A 22,908-nucleotide genomic window follows, 5' to 3' on the forward strand; every position below is an offset into this window, starting at 1 on the left:
TCGGCCACCATTTACCAGACGTTTTCAATTGGTGAGAGATCTGGAGAATGTGCTGGCCAGGGCAGCTGTCGAACATTTTCTGTATCCAGAAAGACTCGTACAGGACCTGCAACATGTGGTCGTGCATTATCCCGCTGAAATGTAGGTTTTCACAGGGATCGAATGAAGGGTAGAGCCACGGGTCGTAACACATCTTAAATGTAACGTCCACTGTTCAAAGTGCCGTCAATGCGAACAAGAGGTGTCCGAGACGAGCAACCAATCGCACCCCATACTATCACGTCGACGTCGACGAATACACGATTCCAATGTGCGTTCACCGCGGTGTCGCCAAACATGGGTGCGACCATCATGATGCTGTAAACAGAACCTGGATTCAACCGAAAAAATGAGATTTTACCATTCGTTCACCCAGGTTCGTCGCTGAGTACACCATCGCAGGCGCTCCTCTCTGTGATGCAGCGTCAAGGGTAACCGCAGCCATGGTCTGCGAGCTGATAGTCCATGCTGCTGCAAACGTCGTCGAACTGTTCGTGCAGATGGTTGTTGTCTTGGAAACGTCCCCATCTGTTGACTCAGGGATCGAGACGTGGCTGCACGATCCGTTACAGCCATGCGGATAAGATGCCTGTCATCTCGACTGCTAATACGAGGCCATTGGGATCCAGCACGGCGTTCCGTATTAGCCTTCTGAACCCACCGATTCCATATTCTGCTAACAGCCATTGGATCTCGATCAACGCGAGCAGCAATGTCGCGATACGATAAACCGCAATCGCGATAGGCTACAATCCGACCTTTATCAAAGTCGGAAACGTGATGGTACGCATTTCTCCTCCTTGCACAAGGCATCACAACATTTCACCGTGCAACGCAGTTCAACTGCTGTTTGTGTATGAGAAATCGGTTAGAAACTTTCCTCATGTCAGCACGTTGTAGGTGTCGCCACCGGCGCCAACCTCGTGTGAATGCTCTGAAAAGCTAATCATTTGCATATCACAGCATATTCTTCCTGTCGGTTAAATTTCGCGTCTGTGGCACGTCATCTTTGTGGCTGCGTTACACATTAATACGCGGATCTGCGGAAGCAGAATTTGGTCCATCTCTACGACACCGCCATCTCGTAGTGCGGAGACGGACGAGCACTGCGCCTGCGCTGTTGTGCTTAGAGGGGCGCGTTCTAGTTGGAAAGTTGTGTACGCGCTGTCTACGCGGAACTATGTACACAACAGGTAGATTATTTTTTTTTCTGTCTTACGCATACTGAAATTGAAGACAGTTTCGTACTAGATGGGTTACGATTTTCTTTGCAAAGCATCATCAGTGATAGCTCTGTAAACATGACTCATACAAGTTGTAAGAATGCGAGGCGTCTGTTCTTCTGGACATTTACGAAATAACAGACACCAAACGGAATCTGCAGCTCTCGGTCCATATTCCCACCGAGCGCCGCCTATCTGTATTCGCTGTCCACTTTAGTCACTGTTTGTTCTCTATTTTGAGATTCCCATGGGACGTTGGACGTATTTGTGTGTGAAAGTGGATCCATTCCCAACTAGACGTATCAATTATATGAAGGCAAAGTGTCTGTTTTTTCGGACATGTGTTTGTGAAAAATTTTGCTGGCAGTATCCAAATATACCACTTGCAGAATTATATCATCGCACTACTTCAGGAACTATAATGTCATAAACATTGAGATTCGTGAATGACTAAGTTTTGATTAAAACGCACTGTGTATCACCCAGACTATACTCAACCAGTGTTTCATAACGAGAGTGCTTATCGGCTCCCAAAGAACTTTAGATACAATTTCGAACTTTTTCGAAATACTTTCTCGCTTACATTCTTAACATAGAATATTTAAAACATTAACTCATCTCTAAAGAAAACGTAAGTATGAAACTACTGTGGCGGTGCGCCATATAACGTGAAAAAATAATACTGAAAAATTTCGCAAATTTAACAAAACTGACGTCGTAACGAAATAAATTTTATCGCAGAAAAATCGAAAAGTCTATGTAATAAACTAATATGATGTGTGATTGATATTGTAATCTCTGTTCCTTTTGATAAAGGACCGGACAGACTTGCATTTTGTTTCTTGGTTGTGTAAGAAGTCATTTTTGACGACGCACGAAAGCGTGTAAGTTTCATGTAATATTTAGTCTAAATATAATCAAATATTACTTAAAAGTGTCGCTAATGTTTTACTGTAACAGATCCTATACTCATGAAGTGAGTGACTTAAATAACTTTCGCAAATTTTACATGTGACCAGTGGTGCAGAGGCCAACGCCATGGTTCTGAACGATAACGGCCCAGAGTAGTAGTAAATATTTTGACAAATAACAAAAATAAATGTAAATGCAGGAGATCTCTCTTGATTCGGTTCTTCTTTGAAGCAGTAACAGTAGTTAACTTTTCTAATATTGAACTATGTCCATACAAGGTGATTTCACTAACTTAAGTTGGTTTCCAATAACGGAAATTGTTATAAGCTCCTCGGCATTGCAATTACATAAAGGTACAACAAACAATTAATTGTACAACACTGTATCAGGTGTCTTTTGATATAAAAACATCGTATCGGGCAAACTAACTGCGAGAAGTACCATAACAGAGTCAATGACATAAATAATTCTCAAGTTGTGAAGCAGGCAGAATAATATTAACTCCAACTTGTCATAACATATAAAAACCAACACAACATAACATGAAAAGTACCATCACATTAAGTTACCCATAGGAGCTCAGTTCTTTGCAGCACGGGACAGCAACAACTGGCACTCGAACCGGATCCTGCACGCGATTCATTTGTCTGGGCTGCGTGCAGAATTTTCCAACGGAAGCTTTCAACAAAGCTTTTGTAACACGTCGTAAGTTAAGGAACAGTGTTCATGACGCCTAAATAAAAGTAATCTTCTGAAGATGGTGTGAACTAAAATGAAAGTACTCTCACAAACACTGAGGTGACAAAAGTCACGGTATACCTCCTAATACCTTGTCGGACCTCCTCTTGCCGCCGTAGTGCAGCAAATAGACGTGACATGGACTCAACAAGTCATAGGAAATCCCCTGCAGAAATACTGAGCCAAGCTACATCTACAGCCATCCATAGCTGCAAACGTTTTGCCTGTGCATAATTTTGAGCAAACTGACCTCTAGATCACATCCCATAAATCTTCAGTGGGGTTCCTGTTGCGGGATATGGCTGACTACATTATTCGCTCGAACTGTCCAGAATATTTTTCAAACCAGTAGGGAACAATTGCGATCCGGTGACATGACATAGTTGTTTGGAAACATGGAGTCCACAAATGGCTGCAAATGTTCCCCAAGCGCCGAACATAACCATTCCCAATCAATGATAGGTCCAACTGGACCGGACGACTCAGTCCATTCCATGTAAACACAGCCCGCACTATTATGGAGCCACCACCAGCTTGCAAATTGCCTTGCTGATAATGTGGGTCTATGGCTTCGTGGGCTCTGCAGCACACTCGAACCTTACCATCAGCTCTTACCAGCTCAAATTGGAGTTTATCTTACCAGGCCATTGTTTTCCAGTCATCTAGAACGCAAACGATACGGTGACGAGCATAGAAGAGGCGCTGAAGGCGATGTCATGCTATTAGCGTTATTCCACGCAGTGTTGTTGGTTGTTACCACTGACAAATCTTCGCAAACGCTGCTGCTCTCGCTCGTTAAGCGAAAACCTTAGGCCACTGCCTTGTCCATGGTGAGACGAACTGTCTGTAATTTGGTATTCTTGGCACTTTCATGACACTGTGGATTTCGGAGTATTAAACGATTTCCGAACTGGAATGTCCCATGCCTCTGGCTCAAAGTACCACTGCGCGTTCGAAGTCAGTTAATTCTCGTGGTGCCGCCATACTGACTTCGGAAACTTTTTCACGTGAATCACGTGAGTACAAACAACAGCTGTACCAATGCACTGCCCTTTTATACACGGTACAAGCGATACTATCGCCACGTGCGTATCGCTATCCCGTGATTTTCTCATATCTGTGTAATTGTTGGCATCGCTTTTCGGGAAAGGGCTGTGATTCCCATCGATGTGTTACCCCACATACATTAACGTCACGGACGCCACACTTCTGAGTTCCTGCGCTAAGATCGCTGCTGTTGCGACACGTGACGAGGTGACCCGCGAGCTTAAGAATGTAAATCACGCCCGTGGGTCACCAAAGTTGCCCATACCTGCTTTACAGAATAGGGGGCTTGCTGGTTGAAGCAGAAGGCGGCAGTTGAGCAGGCAGCTGCCTCGGACGTGACGAGGTGGCCTCAGAGCCCTCTGCCGCGCCACGACCCGGTTCGGACGTTCCTGACCGCACCGTCCCCCCGCTGTTGTGTCAGGGAGACCAGTCCTGTTCGGCACGTAGCGGGATACCGGACATTCCATGGCAGGACGTCCTGCGAGCGGTAAACCTGATCCAGTGGGCTGGAGCAACAACTTGTAGGCCGTAGCAACTGATACCTCACAACAAGGATTGGGGTGATTTTAAGGAAAGACACGTGTAAGGTGAATCCGTACATTTCCTCATTTGTTGTTTCATGGAATTCACTTTTGCTTAACAACAATTGCTGTAATTACAAATTTATATCTCGTCAAAATAAAAAGAAGGCCAACAATAATTAAAAAACTAGAACAGGATCAATTAATTAATTAAAAGGAACCTTGAAAATTCATGGCAGATTAAAACTGTGTGCCAGACAAAGACTCGAACTCGGGACCTTTGCCTTTTGTTGTCAGGACAGTTTCTTTGAATTTTGGAAGGTAGGAGACGAGGTAATGGGGGCACTGAATCTGCAAGGACAGGGCGTGAGTCGTGCTTGGGTAGATCAGACGGTAGAGCACTGGCCCGCGAAACGCAAAAGGTCCCGAACTCGAGTCTCGGTCGGGTACACAGTTTTATGCTGCCAGGAATTTTCATATCAGCGCACACTCCGCTGCAGGGTGAAAATCTCATTCTGAAAAGAAACCTTCATAATCTACACCATTAAGAAACCGGGTTAAGACCAGGAATATACATAAGTGAGCAAATGCAAGCAAAAATTCACACCAACTATATGTGACTGCAAGCTGGTTCAAACCAACTGAGTTTACCTGTAAGATAAATTACAATTGAGTGCCACTAAAGGCAACAACACCAAGCATAGGTAAAACATTAAGCAGCTGACAACGCCGACCCAAAACACAGGAAGGCCAAGGAGTCACCTCACTTAACAATTTATACCCTTAATTTAATCCTTTAAGCAATAATATACACAGAGAGGTGGTTCAGTGGTTAGCACACTGGACTAGCATTCGAAAGAAAAACGGTTCAAACCCACGTCCGGCCATCCTGATCTAGGTTTTCCGTGATTTCCCTAAGTCGCTTCAGGCAAATGGTTTCTTTGAAAGGGCATGGCCAATTTCCCTCACTATCCTTCCCTATTCCGAGATTGTGCTCCGTCTCTAACGACCTCGTTGTCGGCGGGACGTTAAACACTAATCTCCTCCTCCTCCTCCAATAAAATACACATTTTCCCAAAATACAAGAAAAGCCAAAGAGGCATACTATTTAAATGTGACTATAAAGTAGTACACACCAGCAGACACATCGACAATGACCCTTAAATAAATGTGCAATCCCCCAAACTACGAGATAAGCAAGGAAGAAATTAAATTTAAATGTGACTCCCAAATGTGACACACCAGCAGAAACATTAACAATGCCCCTTATGTAGCCACCAAAATACAAGAAAAGGTTTCGATTTACAGCAGACGGCTATCATAGCCAACACGCAACAAGCAGGAAAGTTTCGCAATTAACAGAGTGAGCTAATTACTGTGTATAAAAAAGGAAAAGTCAGCAGATCATTTTCATGAATAAAGGGCTTTAAAACTTAACACGCTCCAGAACTAGTAATTAGGGTGCAAGGTTTAAACAAGTAGTTAAAAGAGCAAATTCGGACTTGCAGAATTCAATTTACGGCTTATGCGCTTGCTGAATTCACAGTATTGAATACATCAAGAGTTTCGGAATTATCAGGTGACACTCCGTCGTGGCAAGAATTTACTCAATTTGAGCCAAGACGAGGCGGCTGGTAGAGGCACCTGACTGCAGGACAACCTAGACATCGTGCGATGACGGAAGTGTCGCCACAGCACACAGAAAACACGTATCCCTTCTGGGCCCAGGAACGCTTAGTCTGCTGCCAAAACATCCTGCCACACAATCAGAAGGGAACACTAATCTGCCCAAATAAGGCAAAAAAAGAGAATGCCTAGGATGCAGCCAGCATCAGCTTATACCGGAATTGACTACACATTGAAGTTAGAAGCTTAACAGTCCTTAAAACTGCTTGAAAATTAACGATATGAAATACAGTGCCAGAAAATTCAATTGTTGTTGTTGTGGTCTTCAGTCCTGAGACTGGTTTGGTGCAGCTCACCATGCTACCCTATCCTGTGCAACCTTCTTCAATTCCCAGTACTTACTGCAACCCACATCCTTCTGAATCTGCTTAGTGTATTCATCTCTTGGTCTCCCTATACGATCATTACCCTCCACGCTACCCACCAAAGCTAAATTTGAGATCGCTTGATGCCTCAGAACATGTCCTACTAACCGGTCCCTTCTTTTTGTCAAGTTGTGCCATTTACTCCTCTTCTCTCCAATTCTATTCAATACTTCATCACTAGTTATGTGATCTACCTATCTAATCTTAAGCATTCTTCTGTAGCACCACATTTCGAAAGCTTCTATGCTCTTCTTGTCCAAACTATTTATCGTCCATGTTTTACTTCCATACATGGCTACACTCCATACAAATACTTTCAGAAACGACTTCCTGACACTTAAATCTATACTCGATGTTAACAAATTTCTCTTCTTCAGAAACGCTTTCCTTGTCATTGCCAGTCTACATTTTACACTCCTGGAAATGGAAAAAAGAACACATTGACACAGGTGTGTCAGACCCACCATACTTGCTCCGGACACTGCGAGAGGGCTGTACAAGCAATGATCACACGCACGGCACAGCGGACACACCAGGAACCGCGGTGTTGGCCGTCGAATGGCGCTAGCTGCGCAGCATTTGTGCACCGCCGCCGTCAGTGTCAGCAAGTTTGCCGTGGCATACGGAGCTCCATCGCAGTCTTTAACACTGGTAGCATGGCGCGACAGCGTGGACGTGAACCGTATGTGCAGTTGACGGACTCTGAGCGAGGGCGTATAGTGGGCATGCGGGAGGCCGGGTGGACGTACCGCCGAATTGCTCAACACGTGGGGCGTGAGGTCTCCACAGTACATCGATGTTGTCGCCAGTGGTCGGCGGAAGGTGCACGTGCCCGTCGACCTGGGACCGGACCGCAGCGACACACGGATGCACGCCAAGACCGTAGGATCCTACGCAGTGCTGTAGGGGATCGCACCGCCACTTCCCAGCAAATTAGGGACACTGTTACTCCTGGGGTATCGGCGAGGACCATTCGCAACCGTCTCCATGAAGGTGGGCTACGGTCCCGCACACCTTTAGGCCGTCTTCCGCTCACGCCCCAACATCGTGCAGCCCGCCTCCAGTGGTGTCGCGACAGGCGTAAATGGAGGGACGAATGGAGACGTGTCGTCTTCAGCGATGACAGTCGCTTCTGCCTTGGTGCCAATGATGGTCGTATGCGTGTTTGGCGCCGTGCAGGTGAGCGCCACAATCAGGACTGCATACGACCGAGGCACACAGGGCCAACACCCGGCATCATGGTGTGTGGTGCGATCTCCTACACTGGCGGTACACCTCTGGTGATCGTCGAGGGGACACTGAATAGTGCACGGTACATCCAAACCGTCATCGAACCCATCGTTCTACCATTCCTAGACTGGCAAGGGAACTTGCTGTTCCAACAGGACAATGCACGTCCGCGTGTATCCCATGCCACCCAGCGTGCTCTAGAAGGTGTAAGTCAACTACCCTGGCCAGCAAGATCTCCGGATCTGTCCCCCATTGAGCATGTTTGGGACTGGATGAAGCGTCGTCTCACGCGGTCTGCACGTCCAGCACAAACGCTGGTCCAACTGAGGCGCCAGGTGGAAATGGCATGGCAAGCCGTTCCACCGGACTACATCCAGCATCTCTACGATCGTCTCCATGGGAGAATAGCAGCCTGCATTGCTGCGAAAGGTGGATATACACTGTACTAGTGCCGACATTGTGCATGCTCTGTTGCCTGTGTCTATGTGCCTGTGGTTCTGTCAGTGTGATCATGTGATGTATCTGACCCCAGGAATGTGTCAATAAAGTTTCGCCTTCCTGGGACAATGAATTCACGGTGTTCTTATTTCAATTTCCAGGAGTGTATATCTTCTCTACTTCGACCATCATCAGTTATTTTGCTTCCCAAATAGCAAAACTCCTTTACTACATTAAGTGTCTCATTTCCTAACCTAATTCCCTCAGCATCACCCGAGTTAACTCGACTACATTCCATTACCCTCGTTTTGCTTTTGTTGATGTTCATCTTATATTTTCCTTTCAAGACACTGTCCATTCCGTACAACTGCTCTTCCAAGTCCTTTGCTGTCTCTGACAGAATTACAATGTCATCGGCGAACCTCAAAGCTTTTATTTCTTCTCCATGGATTTTAATACCTACTCCGAATTTTTCTTTTGTTTCATTTAGTGCTTGCTCAATATACAGATTGAATAACACCGGGGAGAGGCTGTCTCACTCCCTTCCCAACCACTGCTTCCCTTTGATATCCCTCGACTCTTATAACTGCCATCTGGTTTCTGTACAATTTGTAAGTAGCCTTTCGCTCCCTGTATTCCTGTATTTTACCCCTGCCACCTTTAGAATTTGAAAGAGATTATTCCAGTCAACATTGTCAAAAGCTTTCTCTAAGTCGACAAAGGCTAGAAACGTAGGTTTGCCTTTCCTTAATCTTTCTTCTAAGATAAGTCGTAAGGTCAGTATTGCCTCACGTGTTCCAATATTTCTACGGAATCCAAACTGATCTTCCCCGATGTCGGCTTCTACCAGTTTTTCCATTCGTCTCTAAAGAATTTTGCAGCTGTGACTTATTAAACTGATAGTTCGGTAATTTTCACATCTGTCAACACCTGCTTTCTTTGGGATTGGAATTATTATATTCTTCTTGAAGTCAGAGGGTATTTCGCCGGTCTCATACATTTTGCTCACCAGATGGTAGAGTTTTGTCAGGACTGGCTCTCCCAAGGCCGTCAGTAGTTCTAATGGAATGTTGTCAACTCCTGGGGCCTTGTTTTGACTCAGGTCTTTCAGTGCTCTGTCAAACTCTTCACGCAGTATCGTATCTCCCATTTCATCTTCATCTACATTCTCTTCCATTTCCATAATATTGTCCTCAAGTACATCGCCCTTGTACAGACCCTGTATATACTTCTTCCACCTTTCTGCTTTCCCTTCTTTGCTTAGAACTCGGTTTCCATCTGAGCTCTTGATGTTCATACAAGTGGTTCTCTTATCTCCAAAGGTCTCTTTAATTTTCCTGTAGGCAGTATCTATCTCACCCCTAGTGAGATAAGTCTCTACATCCTTACATTTGTTCTCTAGCCATCCCTACTTAGCCATTTTGCACTTCCTGTCGATCTCATTTTTGAGAAGTTTGTATTCCTTTTGGCCTGCTTCACTTACTGCATTTTTGTATTTTCTCCTTTCATCAATTAAATTCAGTATCTCTTCTGATACCCAAGGATTTCTACTAGCCCTCGTCTTTTTACCTACTTGATCCTCTGCTGCCTTCACTATTTTATTCCTCAAAGCTACCCATTCTTACTCTACTTCTTTCCCCCATTCCTGTCAATTGTTCCCTTATGCTCTCCCTGGAACTCTGTACAATCTCTTGTTCTTTCAGTTTATCCATGTCCCATATCCTTAAATTCCTACCTTTTTGCAGTTTCTTCAGTTTTAATCTACAGTTCATAACCAATAGATTGTGGTCAGAGTCCACATCTGCCGCTGAAAATGCCTTACAATTTAAAACCTGGTTCCTAAGTCTCTGTCTTACCATTATATAATCTATCTGATACCTTCTAGTATCTCCAGGATTCTTCCATGTATACAATCTTCTTTCATGATTCTTGAACCAAGTGTTAGCTATGATTAAGTTATGCTCTGTGCAAAACTCTACCAGGCGGCTTCCTCTTTCATTTCTTAGCCCCAATCCATATTCACCTACTATGTTGCCTTCTCTCCCTTTTCCTACTCTCGAATTCCAGTCACCCATGACTATTAAATTTTCGTCTCCCTTCACTACCAGAATAATTTCTTTTCTCTTATCATACATTTCTTCAATTTCTTCATCATCTGCAGAGCTAGTTGGCATATAAACTTGTAGTACAGTAGTAGGCATGGGCTTCTTGTCTATCTTGGCCACAATAATGCTTTCACTATGCTATTTGTGGTAGCTTACCTGCACTCCTATTTTTTTTATTCATTATTAAACCTACTCCTGCATTACCCCTATTTGATTTTGTGTTTATAACCCTGTATTCACCTGACCAAAGGTCTTGTTCCTCCTGCCACCGAACTTCACTAATTGCCACTATATCTAACTTTAACCTATCCATTCCCCTTTTCAAATTTTCTAATCTACCTGGCCGGTTAAGGGATCCGTAGAACGCCAGTTTTCTTTTTCCTGATAACGGCGTCCTCTTGAGTAGTCCCCGCCCGGAGATCCGAATGGGGGACTATTTTACCTCCGGAATATTTTACTCAAGAGGACGCCATCATCATTTATCCATACAGTAAAGCTGCATGCCCTCGGGAAAAGTTACGGCAGTAGTTTCCCCTTGCTTTCAGCCGTTCGCAGTACCAGCACAGCAAGGCTGTTTTGTTTAATGTTGCAAGTCCAGGTCAGTCAATCATCCAGACTGTTGCCCCTGCAACTACTGAAAAGGCGGCTGCCCCTCTTCAGGAACCACACGTTTGTCTGGCCTCTCAACAGATACCCCTCCATTGTGGTTGTACCTACGGTACAGGCATCTGTATCGCTCAGGCACTCAAGCCTCCCCACCAACGGGAAGGTCCATGGTTCATGGGGAAGGAAAATTCAATTACTAGGACATATTCATCTATAAAAAGTGCCTTACCTTCGACACAGACTATGTTGCAATTTCAGTTTGATCATTTCAACTTCCAACAGAGAATGCTTATACACTTGCATGGAATTCGGCCTGGAACAACAAATTGTTATCATTTACACTGACCGATGACCACCCACATAAAAACTCGGAGACACGTTATTATGATACGTCTAATTCCACATTAACACAGACGTGGCCTTATGGTAACTAGTACCTATATGAAGCAACACTTAACTACACTCAGCCTTGAGAGGGCCGTGATTTCCAGGATACCAACCAGCGGTGTTACTGCCTCCGAACTGTTCAGGTGATCTTTCAAGTGCCATAAAATTTAAGCTCGCAAACTTAGCCCAGAACTTGCTGACCAGGTTTCACGTGGTGTCCCCTGCTCTTCCAGCAACTCTCTGATATCAGTCCTTCATCCAGCTGGCAAAGCTTGCCTCCGACTTATTTAACAACCCATGGCTTCTCAAGGCCAATACTGGGTAGCAGAAGTAACCCAAAACCAAGAACTTGCCAGCCATGTGGCCTCCAGCTATCAGTCAGCACCAGGCCTGTAAAAATTAACAACATATCCCTCAACCAAAGCCCGTGACATATCGTAAGAATAGATATCGGCAGCCCAAGTAGTTGGTGGCGCCAGCGGAGTGCCATGCCCGTCAAAAGTAAGGCCGCCACGGCTCAACCAAAATATTCCCCCCACCCCCAACCCCCACCCCCGAGAAAAGGTGGAGAGGTCAACTAACCGGCTTAACTTGACTAAAGTCGACTCTGAAGGTCTTGCCTGTTGCTAATTCCTTGACCAGCAAATTAACTGGCCCTCGAACCTTAACAATGGAACATGGACCCATCAAAGCGGGGGGGAGGGGGGGGGGGGATGAACGTATTAAGTCTAATGCCACGCTGGGCTCGCCTGGCATAGTTGCTAACAAAGATCTTATCCACTACCTTGCCCTGAAAGGGTCGTCTACTCCAGTTACAGTGCTTTACCTGCAGATGGCGGTCCGATTCGATATTGTTCCTAGTCGACTGCTAATTTTCCTTGAGGGTATTAGGAGTGATAAAAGTTGGTAGAAGATCATTCATATTCCACAAGTTAGTGAAGAACTGAGAGGATATGACAACATAAAGTCACCATGAACAGCTTCTGATGCTTCATGTTTAGCGTAATTAAAGGTAAAATAGAGCCAAGGAAGGACATTATCCCAGTTACAGTGCTTTACCTGCAGATGACGGTCCGATTCGATATTGTTCTTAGCCGACTGCTAATTTTCCTTGAGGGTATTAGCAGTGATAGATGTGGGCAGAAGATCATTCATATTCCACAAGTTAGTGAAGAACTGAGAGGATATGACAACATAAAGGCACCATGAACAGCTTTCGATGCTTCGTGTTTAGCGAAATTGAAGGTAAAATAGAGCCAAGGAAGGACAGTATCCCATTTACTTGGGGATTTATTATGGTATAAAAACAAGGCTGACTTAAGATTACGGTTCTCTTTTTCAGCAAAGGATGCCTGAGGATAATATGGCGTGGTAGTGTTAAGTTTAATGGCATTGTAAATACAGAGCTTATAGCTCTGGGAGGGCCAAACCAGGAGATGTTGGTCAAGTGTCCGGCAGTAATAGCAGCAGTAGCCTCTTGGCAAAGCGCGTCGACGATTATAAGGATATAACGGTTTCCTGTTTTAGTATGGGTAAAGGGCCCCACCAAATCGATAAAGATTTTATCCATAGGCTACTGTTTGCTCTCGAATCGGTCGAATTGCAAGAACCACCTCAGCGGACTGTTTTTAGGTTTCCACTTTCTAAAAGAGTCGGATATCCTCGTCCAATGATAACCAGGTGAGGTGAACTCGCATCTTCACCAAGGTCTAGTATAGGACTTAATGCTCACCCACCAATAAACAGTGAAAGTAATGATAAAATGGAGGGGACTAACTCAAGCAGCCAGCAGATCCTGAATTCTCTGGGTTCACTCACTTGTTTACGCAGTATACCATTCTTCAGTGGAAACCTCGGCACCTCCTCCCCAGACAACAACTGCCCCCTACTCGGCCCCCACAACGGCTCCTGAGCATGCTTAATTTTAAGCTCCGCAAACAAACGGGGCACTTTGTTGAGAACAACACGAGCCAGATTATTGGAGCCATGGGCTCGATGTACCTCAGTGGTATCTTCCTGCTCAAATATGTGGCTGAGCGCATCGGCTACTTGACTGTTGGGACGTTTAATGAGGTGCACCTTAAAACGCCGAAATCCAAACCCCCACCTCGCGATTTTATTGGTCTTCCTAGGTCTGGCCAGAACCCGTCTTGCCTGATTATCGGTTTCTAAATCGAGCCCCCTACATTTCAGACAGAAACGGAATTTTTCTATGGCGAACTGCCAGTGCCTCATAATCGTATACAGAAAAATTCAACTCGGGTTCGGACAGCCTCCTTGACGCAAAAGCTAAAGGACGTCTTTGACCTTCATCCTCCTGGAGGAGAACCGTTGCTATCCTTGCTTTGGATTCGTCGGTCTGTACAATAAATCTCTTGCTGAAGCCTGGCACCGCTGGAAGGTTCGTGATGGCAGTCTTGATAGCTTCAAAGGCACACTATTGACTTTCGCCCTACACAAAATTTTCTGCCTTCCTCCGCAGATTATCAAGAGGGGCAGCAATATGAGAAAATTTGGGAACGAAACTGCGAAAATAGTTGGCCATTCCATTAAATCTAGCTATCTCCTTCTTAGTTCTAGGTTGGGTAACCTCTTAAAATCCTTCATTTGCTCTTGGTTGATACTAATGCCATCCACTGAAACAAGATGAACTAAAAGTGAAACCTGATGGCTGGCGAGAGTAATGTTAGACAGCTTGATGTTTAACGTAGCATCACAAAGCTTCGGTAACACCTGTCTAAGATGGGAAAGGTGTTCCTCAAACGAACCACTGCAAATGACCACGTCATCCAGGTAGTTCAGTACGCAGACGAATTTCAAATCCCCCACTCAATCCAACGAGAGAGAACAGCGGCTCCGGTGGCCAACCCAAACGGCGCCCTATTGAAATCATGGAGATCCCAGTCGGCCCAAAGGGCCGTGACGTGCTTAGAATTTCCAGTGAGACGGATTTGGTAATAGGCGTGATTCAAGTCAAGCACGGTGAAGCACTTAGCCTCAGAGAATCCCTTGAGACCGTTGTGACGATCAGGCAAAGGGACTGACTCTAAAACAACCTTTTTATTCAACAGCTTGTGATCCACAACTGGCCTGTATCCTGACACTGAGCTTGGAGACAAAAAAAATCGGCGAAGCATAAAGAGAAGGCCTGATTACCCCATCCTGCAAAGTACTAGCCAACGTATGCCTCAGGATTTTCATTTTAGGGGGTGAAAGTCGATAAGGAGAAACAGGAATGATCAGTCAGACGTCAGACTGATAATGATCAGTCAGACGTGTATCATATTGGGTCACACAAGTCACTCCTAGCTTATCAGGAAAAAAAATCAGGAATCTCCCCCAACAGACGCCAAAAATGTAGCGCGTGCTCCGACTGAAGATGAACCATGTCGAATTCCCCGGTCTCGCACCTTACAAAATCACTCTCAGACGACGACAAGAACAGAGGGCTATCTTCTCACCTGCCAAGAGCTTACAGAAATGCAAAATCAATGACCAACCAGATCCTTTGAATAAAATCGCAGCCGAGCAACAAATTAACTGTTGGGTCTTTTACAACCAGAAGAGTTGCCGCCAGGAGAAATAGCAAATGGACAAGCTACCACACACCTCCCGCACCAGAGACAACTCTCTCCCATTGTCCACACACAGCACTCCGTCATCAGGCCGCAAGTGGCCCATCGGGACCACCCGACCGCCGTGTCATCCTCAGATGAGGGTGCGGATAGGAGGGGAGTGTGGTCAGCATACCGCTCTTTTTTTTGACCGGAGCCGCTACTATTCGGTCTAGTAGCTCCCCAATTGGCGTCACGAGGCTGAGTGCACCCCGAAAAATGGCAACAGCACATGACGGCCTGGATGGTCACCCGTCCAAGATTGTCCACACAGAGGTAACACAGAACAGTTAAGGCTTTCGTGGGCACTGTCAACAAGTGGTCACAAAAGCCTTAGCAGTTCTGTGTTACGTCTCTACGGGGAGAACGTTTGCTGATTGTACCGACGCCTTGACCAACGACGGAATAAGAAAGCGCGATTGATGTCCCCTCTCGCCTTTCTATCGGTGTGCTGTGATGAAGGTGCTTCTCGGAAGTTCTTGAAGAGTAAGCGCCTGTTCACCATTGCCCAAGCACGTCGTATCTACGGAAGAACGGTACGAGATTTTTTTCGTGAGCGAATTCGTGCAACACGGAGATACTTGGCAAGAACGGATGAGGAACTTTTAAACATTTTCTATCAACTAAGTAGCAGAATGCATCGAGACAAGTGGAACAAGATCCACAGCAATGGAAGGTGTAACTTTGACAACGCCAGCCACTCGAGCTGGCGAAACCTCAGAAAAGTCATCAGATGAACATCGGCCGAAGAACCCTAGACAGAAACCAACAGGCAGTTTGTCAGCAAGTGGCCACGAAAGCCTTAACAAAGTTGTATTAGGTCACACTCATATAGAAAAGGTACATTGTCTTCGACACAGACGGAGCTGCAGTTTAGGTTTTATCAGTTCAGTTTACAACAGAGAATGCTCAGAGAGCAACAGAAAATGGAATATGGTTTGGAGCAAGAAACAATTATCAGTTACGCTGGCCGACGACCATACACACAATCGCTCGGAGGAGCGTTACTAAGACAGTTCTAATTCCACATTGACACAGATGTGCCTTATGGCAAATCTTCCAGATGCCGTAAAATGTAAACTTGTAGAATTAGCCATGATCTTGCTGACCAAGTTGCACATGGCGTCCGCTGCTCTTCCCGCAACTCGCCGCTGTCAGTCCTTAATCCAGTCGAATAAGCTTGCCTCCGACTCATCGAACCACTCGCGGCTTCTCGAGGCCAGTACAGGACGTCAGGATTCTCCCGAAACTAACAACTTGCCGGCCACGTGTCCTCCAGCTGTTAGCACCAGGGCCCACCAAAAGTCCACAACACACCCCTCGTCCTAAGACGCCACACCTGACACATAATGAGGCCCGATATCGACAGCCCAAGTAGTTAGTGGCGCTAGCGGAGTGCGATGCCTGGCGAATTTAAAACCTCTACAGCTCAGCAACGCTGCGGCAGATATCGACATTTCCTAGATCTGGAAAGCACGAACCATTTATTGGTTCTGTGGTATCGAAGTTACTTAAACATCAGTCTTCACACCATAGAAGTCCTGAAGTAGCAAAATTATCGGACATCATCAGTATACAGTTGAATGGTACTTCGGAAACAATATACCGAGTTTCCTCTCTGAGCCGGCCGCGGTGGTCTCGCGGTTCTAGGCGCACAGTCCGGAACCGTGCGACTGCTACGGTCGCAGGTTCGAATCCTGCCTCGGGCATGGACTTGTGTGATGTCCTTAGGTTAGTTAGGTTTAAGTAGTTCTAAGTTCTAGGGGACTGATGACCACAGCAGTTGAGTCCCATAGTGCTCAGAGCCATTTGAACCATTTTTTCTCCTCTCTGACACACATGGAAAAAACTGAAGACTGTCCTTACAAAGTGTGAGTGAAGTTAGAGGACCGTCTGGATGTCGTGAACACCGCGTAGGTCTTATGTGTTAAGCTTACCTTATTCCGTCACCTGGTTGCACGCAACTGAGCTGAAGCCCACTGCACATGCTGGGAGCGCGGTTGCGAAACTCCTTACTGAAACAGAACACTTTCGTCTTGTTCCAGCTTTAGTGACTGAAGTTGCACGAGTATTGAAGTTAGGTGTGTCAGTAGAGTGTACGCAAACTGAGCTGTGAAGTGGGGGAGGAAATTTATCGCTTTTCGGATTCCATGCACAGATGTTTATAGGATTTTATTTATGTTGACTACAAAAACAACCAGCGACATGTTGGGCTTGAGGCCGTCATATACGATTTGAACATAGGTCGGTTGACAATATCTGAAATGCAGAATAAAATTCATTCAGTTGGCAGTACATGAACAAATGAATTTAAAAAAAATACAAGTAAACGAAACATCCGGCTGTGTAACAACTTGCATGTAAAAGACTAAAATCTCATGGTTCGAGTTGACCGATTCTTTTTTAAGGAAAATTATTGATAGGATAATCTCGAAAGCGGAATTCTATATTCAATATTCGTTTATTTATAATGTCACAGGATTGCTCCTCATTCACAAATGTTTTGAAATGCACGAAACCAGATGGCAGTTATAAGAGTCGAGGGGTATGAAAGGGAAGCAGTGGTTGGGAAGGGAGTGTGACAGGGTTGTAGCCTCTCCCCGATGTTATTCAAGCTGTATATTGAGCAAGCAGTAAATGAAACAAAAGAAAAATTCGGAGTAGGTATTAAAATTCATAGAGAAGAAATAAAATCTTTGAGGTTCGCCGATGACATTGTAATTCTGTCAAAGGCAGCAAAGGACTTGGAAGAGCAGTTGAACGGAATGGATAGTGTCTTGAAAGGAGGATATAAGATGAACATCAACAAAAGCAAAACGAGGATAATGGAATGTAGTCGAATTAAGTCGGGTGATGCTGAGGGAAAGAGATTAGGAAATGAGACACTTAAAGTTGTAAAGAAGTTTTGCCACTTGGGGAATAAAATAACTGATGATGGTCGAAGTAGAAAGGATATAAAATGTAGACTGGCAATGGCAAGGAAAGCGTTTCTGAAGAAGAAAAATTTGTTAACATCGAGTATAGATTTAAGTGTCAGGAAGTCGTTTCTGAAAATATTTGTATGGAGTGTAGCCATGTATAGAAGTGAAACATGGACGATAAATAGTTTAGACAAGAAGAGAATAGAAGCTTTCGAAATGTGGTGCTACAGAAGAATGCTTAAGATTAGATGGGTAGATCACATAACTAATGAGGAGGTATTGAATAGAATTGGGGAGAAGAGGAGTCTGTGGCACAACTTGACGAAAAGAAGGGACCGGTTGGTAGGACATGTTCTGAGGCATCAAGGGATCACAAATTTAGCTTTGGAGGGTAATAATCGTAGAGGGAGACCAAGAGATGAAAACACTAAACAGATTCAGAAGGATGTAGGTTGCAGTAAGTACCGGGAATTGAAGAAGGTTGCACAGGATAGGGCAGCATGGTGAGCTGCACCAAACCAGTCTCAGGACTGGTACGGATTGTATGCGTCGCATTGAATTCTGCCGATGAGCTCAACTTCATATTCAGAGGGATTACACATTTATTAATTCGATTTTATTTACTGACGGGGCTACATTCACGAACCATGGAAGTGTTAATTTGCATAACATGCTTTATTGGGCAACTGAAATTCCATGTTGGCTGCGGCAAGTTGCACACCAAAAACCGTGGTCGATGAATGTATGGTGTGGGATTCTGGGGGACATAATTATAGACCCCTATTTCATCGAAGAAAATCTTAATGGTAGGAAGTACACCACATTCCTGCAAGAAACATTAGGTCTGTTACTGGAAGAAATACCTTTAGGAACAATGAACAAAATGTGGTATTAACACGATGCATCTCCGGCACAGTTTTCGTTGATGGCCATAAATGAGTTGCAAAAACAATTCCCAAATCGTTGGATTGGTCGCGGAGGAGATGTGTCGTGGTCAGCTCGTTCTCGAGACTTGACGCCTCTGGATTTTTTCTTGTGGGGATTCGTAAAAGACATTGCTCATAAAGACGTTCCAACCACATCTGAAGATATGCGAGAGAGAATTGTCAGAGCATGTGCCTTGATCGGTGCCGATGTGATAAGGAATTCCACTTAATATATGATAAGGAGATTGCAGCAGTGCATTGATACCAATGCTCATCACTTCGAACACCTTCTGTAAATGGACGTTCATGCCACCTTTGTGGCCTTCGTTGATCTTCAAATGCCTTACTGTAACACACCATTTGATTCGTCTCGATAGCCGTTTTCAGAAAAGAAGTACCAGACTATAGCACCCCATTAAAAAAAGTTGACCTTCTTATCTCTGAAGCGACCTCACCTAGGAACAAAAAACCAACGTCATATTATGGCCCCCGTTGTCCCATGCAACTTTTGTCCCACAATGTTTTCAGCTGCTATCGTACTTTCGGAGTTATTCTTGGTGGAAATATTTAGTGACTCACCCTGTATATTGGTTACACCCCCCGTTCGTCCCATTGGTACCGAAACGTACATCCCTGATTTTCTCAGTTAGTGATAAAACTCGTAACATATCGTTCACGAGCAGTGTGGGAAACTAAGGACGTAGTGCTCAGATTAAAAGGGTGTATAACAGAGATGTAGTAGTTCAACCGTACTGTTCAATCTACACTATCTGATGATAAGCTTCTAGTCACCACTACGTAATACGGAAATGGCCCCTAAATATCACGAGAGGTTGAGCTGCCATTATAAAAGGGGGTGGGGCGTACTGTGTTGGCAGTAGCGAAGCAATAACTGCACAATGGGTCTGTCAGGCGGGCACGGTCACTCCGAACGTGGACTAATCAAAGGGTGAAGTCTGAGTAACAAATTCATCATAGACATTTCTACCCTAATAAAGCTTTCCAAGTCGACTGTTGGTGGAGTGGGGTGTGAAGTGGAAATGCGAAGGAACATCTACAGCTATATCGGAACGAGGGAAGTCATATACTGACGGACAGGGATCGGTCGAGCATTGCGGAGAATGATTATAAAAATGACATGAAATCAGCGAAAGAGCTCACTCGTGTGTTTCAACGAGCTATCAGTAGTCCATGTATCACAATGAACATGCGTAGAGACTAACAAAGAATGAGGCACAATAGCCGGCCACTTCCTCATAGGCCACGTACTTCTGTAGTCACTGCTAAACGATGCTTGAGGTGATGTGAAGAACGACACCACTGGATAAGGGATACTGGGAACAAGTGATCTTGAGTCATGAATCACACTAGACCCTGTACAATTCCTATGGAAGCTTATGGCTTGGGCGCATGCCTGGAGAACATTTCCTAGCATTATATGCCGTGCAAAAAATTAAGAACGGGGGAGGTCGTGTTACGCTGTGGCAGTATTTTTCGTGCTTGTGGTGTGGTCCCGTTATTGCACTAACTGTGTAGGACAGGAATACATTTAACTGCGCTGTGCTATGCGTAAAGTAAAGGAACAGTTTGGAGACGATAATTGTATAAGCATGATAATCCATCCTGTCATGACGCAGCGTCTGTGAGGCAATGATTTTTGGATAAAAATGTTCCTAAAATGCTCGTCTGCTCGAATTAAGAGGGGAAACCACATTAGGAGGCTGCTTGATTTGTTGGGAGTTTTCTTGGTCGGAAGAATTAATTAGAATTTAATCAAATTTTGACATCATTTTATTCATATTTCTAACACTTATTATGAATTTTTTTGAATAATGACCGTCAAAAATAATAAAGCTACGCTGTGATGACAGTTGAAGGTTGTGAGCATAGTTCTCCCATGGAGTGCAGTGCAGCCATTCCGATTTCCATCTGCTATCAAAAAGGTTTTGATTTTACATTAATATCTTACTTTCTAAGTATATGAACCTCAATGCAGGTGAAAAGAATGAAAATTAAAAATTTTGCGGGCGTTGGAACAGTTTACTTCGATTTTCAGAACTTTTTCTCTAACATTATGATATCATCTCACAATTTGGTTCATATAATTCGTAATTTTATAAAGAATCATAATGTCAGTTTTCATAATGATCAGTTTTATACTTTTTGAGTCAGACTGCACGCAAATGTGAAAAAAGTCATTTCGAGATAAACAATTTTGAAAAATAAATTCTCAGAAACTAGAAATTTAAGGAAGTGATTACAGATTAATCTGCGATTCCAGTACCAATACCAATAATAATCCTTCTTCCTCATAGAGTTCGTTTTGCGATTGCAGCAGTGCTTTCCGAACTTTCCGACCTTCCTTCCATTCGAATGAAGTACCTCGATTTTGCCGTCTCACGCGCTGGTTACCCATTTGGTCGGCATAATTGAAGTTTTGCGTACCTACTATAATTGCCGACTCGTTCGCGACCTTCAGAAGGGATGAATTTCCTTCATTGAATAAGCCCGCTGCTAAATACGATGCCAATTCGACGACTTTTAGATCGGAATGCAAGTTGTTTAGGAGCTAATCTCCAAATAGTGAAATTACAATTTTCATTCGCATTTTGTGTATGGCCAGCTAAACATCTCTCTAGTAATTCATCCCTTGATAAATTTTGCGCTCGAGCCTGTACCCAATCAGCACTCGGCTCTAAGCTCATAAAATCTAAAGAAATGCGAATTTCTCTTTGAAATGTTGCCATCGTATTCTTGGATAGTTAAGCTACCGATTTATGCAAAAAAGAAATCGTATTTTTTTAACTTCCTAATGTGATTTCCCCTCTTAAGAAATCTCATTTAACAGAATTCAGGCCAACGCAAGGGTAAGGGGGGGATGCACCACTTGCAATCCTAATGGTAGGTGTTCGGTTACTTTTGAACAGATAGTCTATACATCAAAGAAGCGAAGACGGAAATGAGGGATAGGGAGATTAAAATTCAGGGTGAAAGGATATTAACGATAAGCTACGCTGGCGACACTGCTATTGTCACTGAAAGTGATGAAGAAATTCAGGGCACATTGAACGGAATAAACAGCCGAATGATCAAATATTATGGATTGAGAGTAGAGAGGCAAAAGTAATGGGCAGTATCAGAAATGAGATCAGCAATAAATTTAGCATCGAAACTGAGATTAAATAAGTAAACGAGACAAATGAATTCTGTTGCCTTGGTAACAACACCACGGGCGAAGCAAGGAGGATATAAAAAGCAGAGTAACAAAAGCGAAGATGTCACTCCCAGCCAAAAGAAGGTCACGAGTCTCTAACATTGCACTTCATTCGAGCAATAAAATTCTGAGAATGTACGTTTGGAGCACAGAATTGTGTGGAAGTGAATTATGGACAGTAGTAAAACAGAAAAAGAAGAAAATCAAAACGTTTGAGATGTGATGCTATAGAAGGGTTTTGAAAATTCGGGGGACTAATAGGATAAGAAGTGAAGAAATTCTCAGCAGATCGGTGAGAAAAGGAAGACGTGTAAAACATTGACAAGCAGATGGGACAGGGTGAATGTATAAGTTTAAAGACATTAAGGAATAAGTCCCTTAGCACTCGAGTGAGCTGTAGAGCGTAAAAACTGTAGGGGAAGATAGAGACTGGAATGTAGCCCTCAAAAGAATTGTGAATGTTGAGTGCAAGCTACTGAGTTTGGCATAGGAGATAAATTCGTGACGGGCCGCGTCTGACGAAATTCTGCAGGGTAATAGTGTGTCGGTACAACGAAGAGGTCCAGTGTGCTGTAAAAGAGGAGGCGAGTGAGGGTGGAGGAGGTGGGTGGCAGGAAACACAGGGACTGGGGTGTGACCTGGGGGAAAGAGGCGGTCATGTAGTGATGTAGGCTAGAACAGAGAGGGTTTGTAATTCGTGTTCCAGTAAATTCTATATCAATACGGATTGTATTGTTTCAAACAATCCATTAATTCCGTATGTTCAGTATCGGAACAACAGTGCTGTTGAATGTAGTAAGGGAATTTAGTTTCAAAGTCTGTCACACGGTCGGAGAAGTTATCGGTGATGCGTTTATTTGCCTCTGGTTACATCCACTGATGTAATCGTCCTGTCGCCGAGGCTGGTGTCGATCGGTTCTGAAACCAAAAGTATCA

This window comes from Schistocerca gregaria, chromosome 8, assembly GCF_023897955.1.
Source record: "Schistocerca gregaria isolate iqSchGreg1 chromosome 8, iqSchGreg1.2, whole genome shotgun sequence".
NCBI classification, from domain to species: domain Eukaryota; kingdom Metazoa; phylum Arthropoda; class Insecta; order Orthoptera; family Acrididae; genus Schistocerca; species Schistocerca gregaria.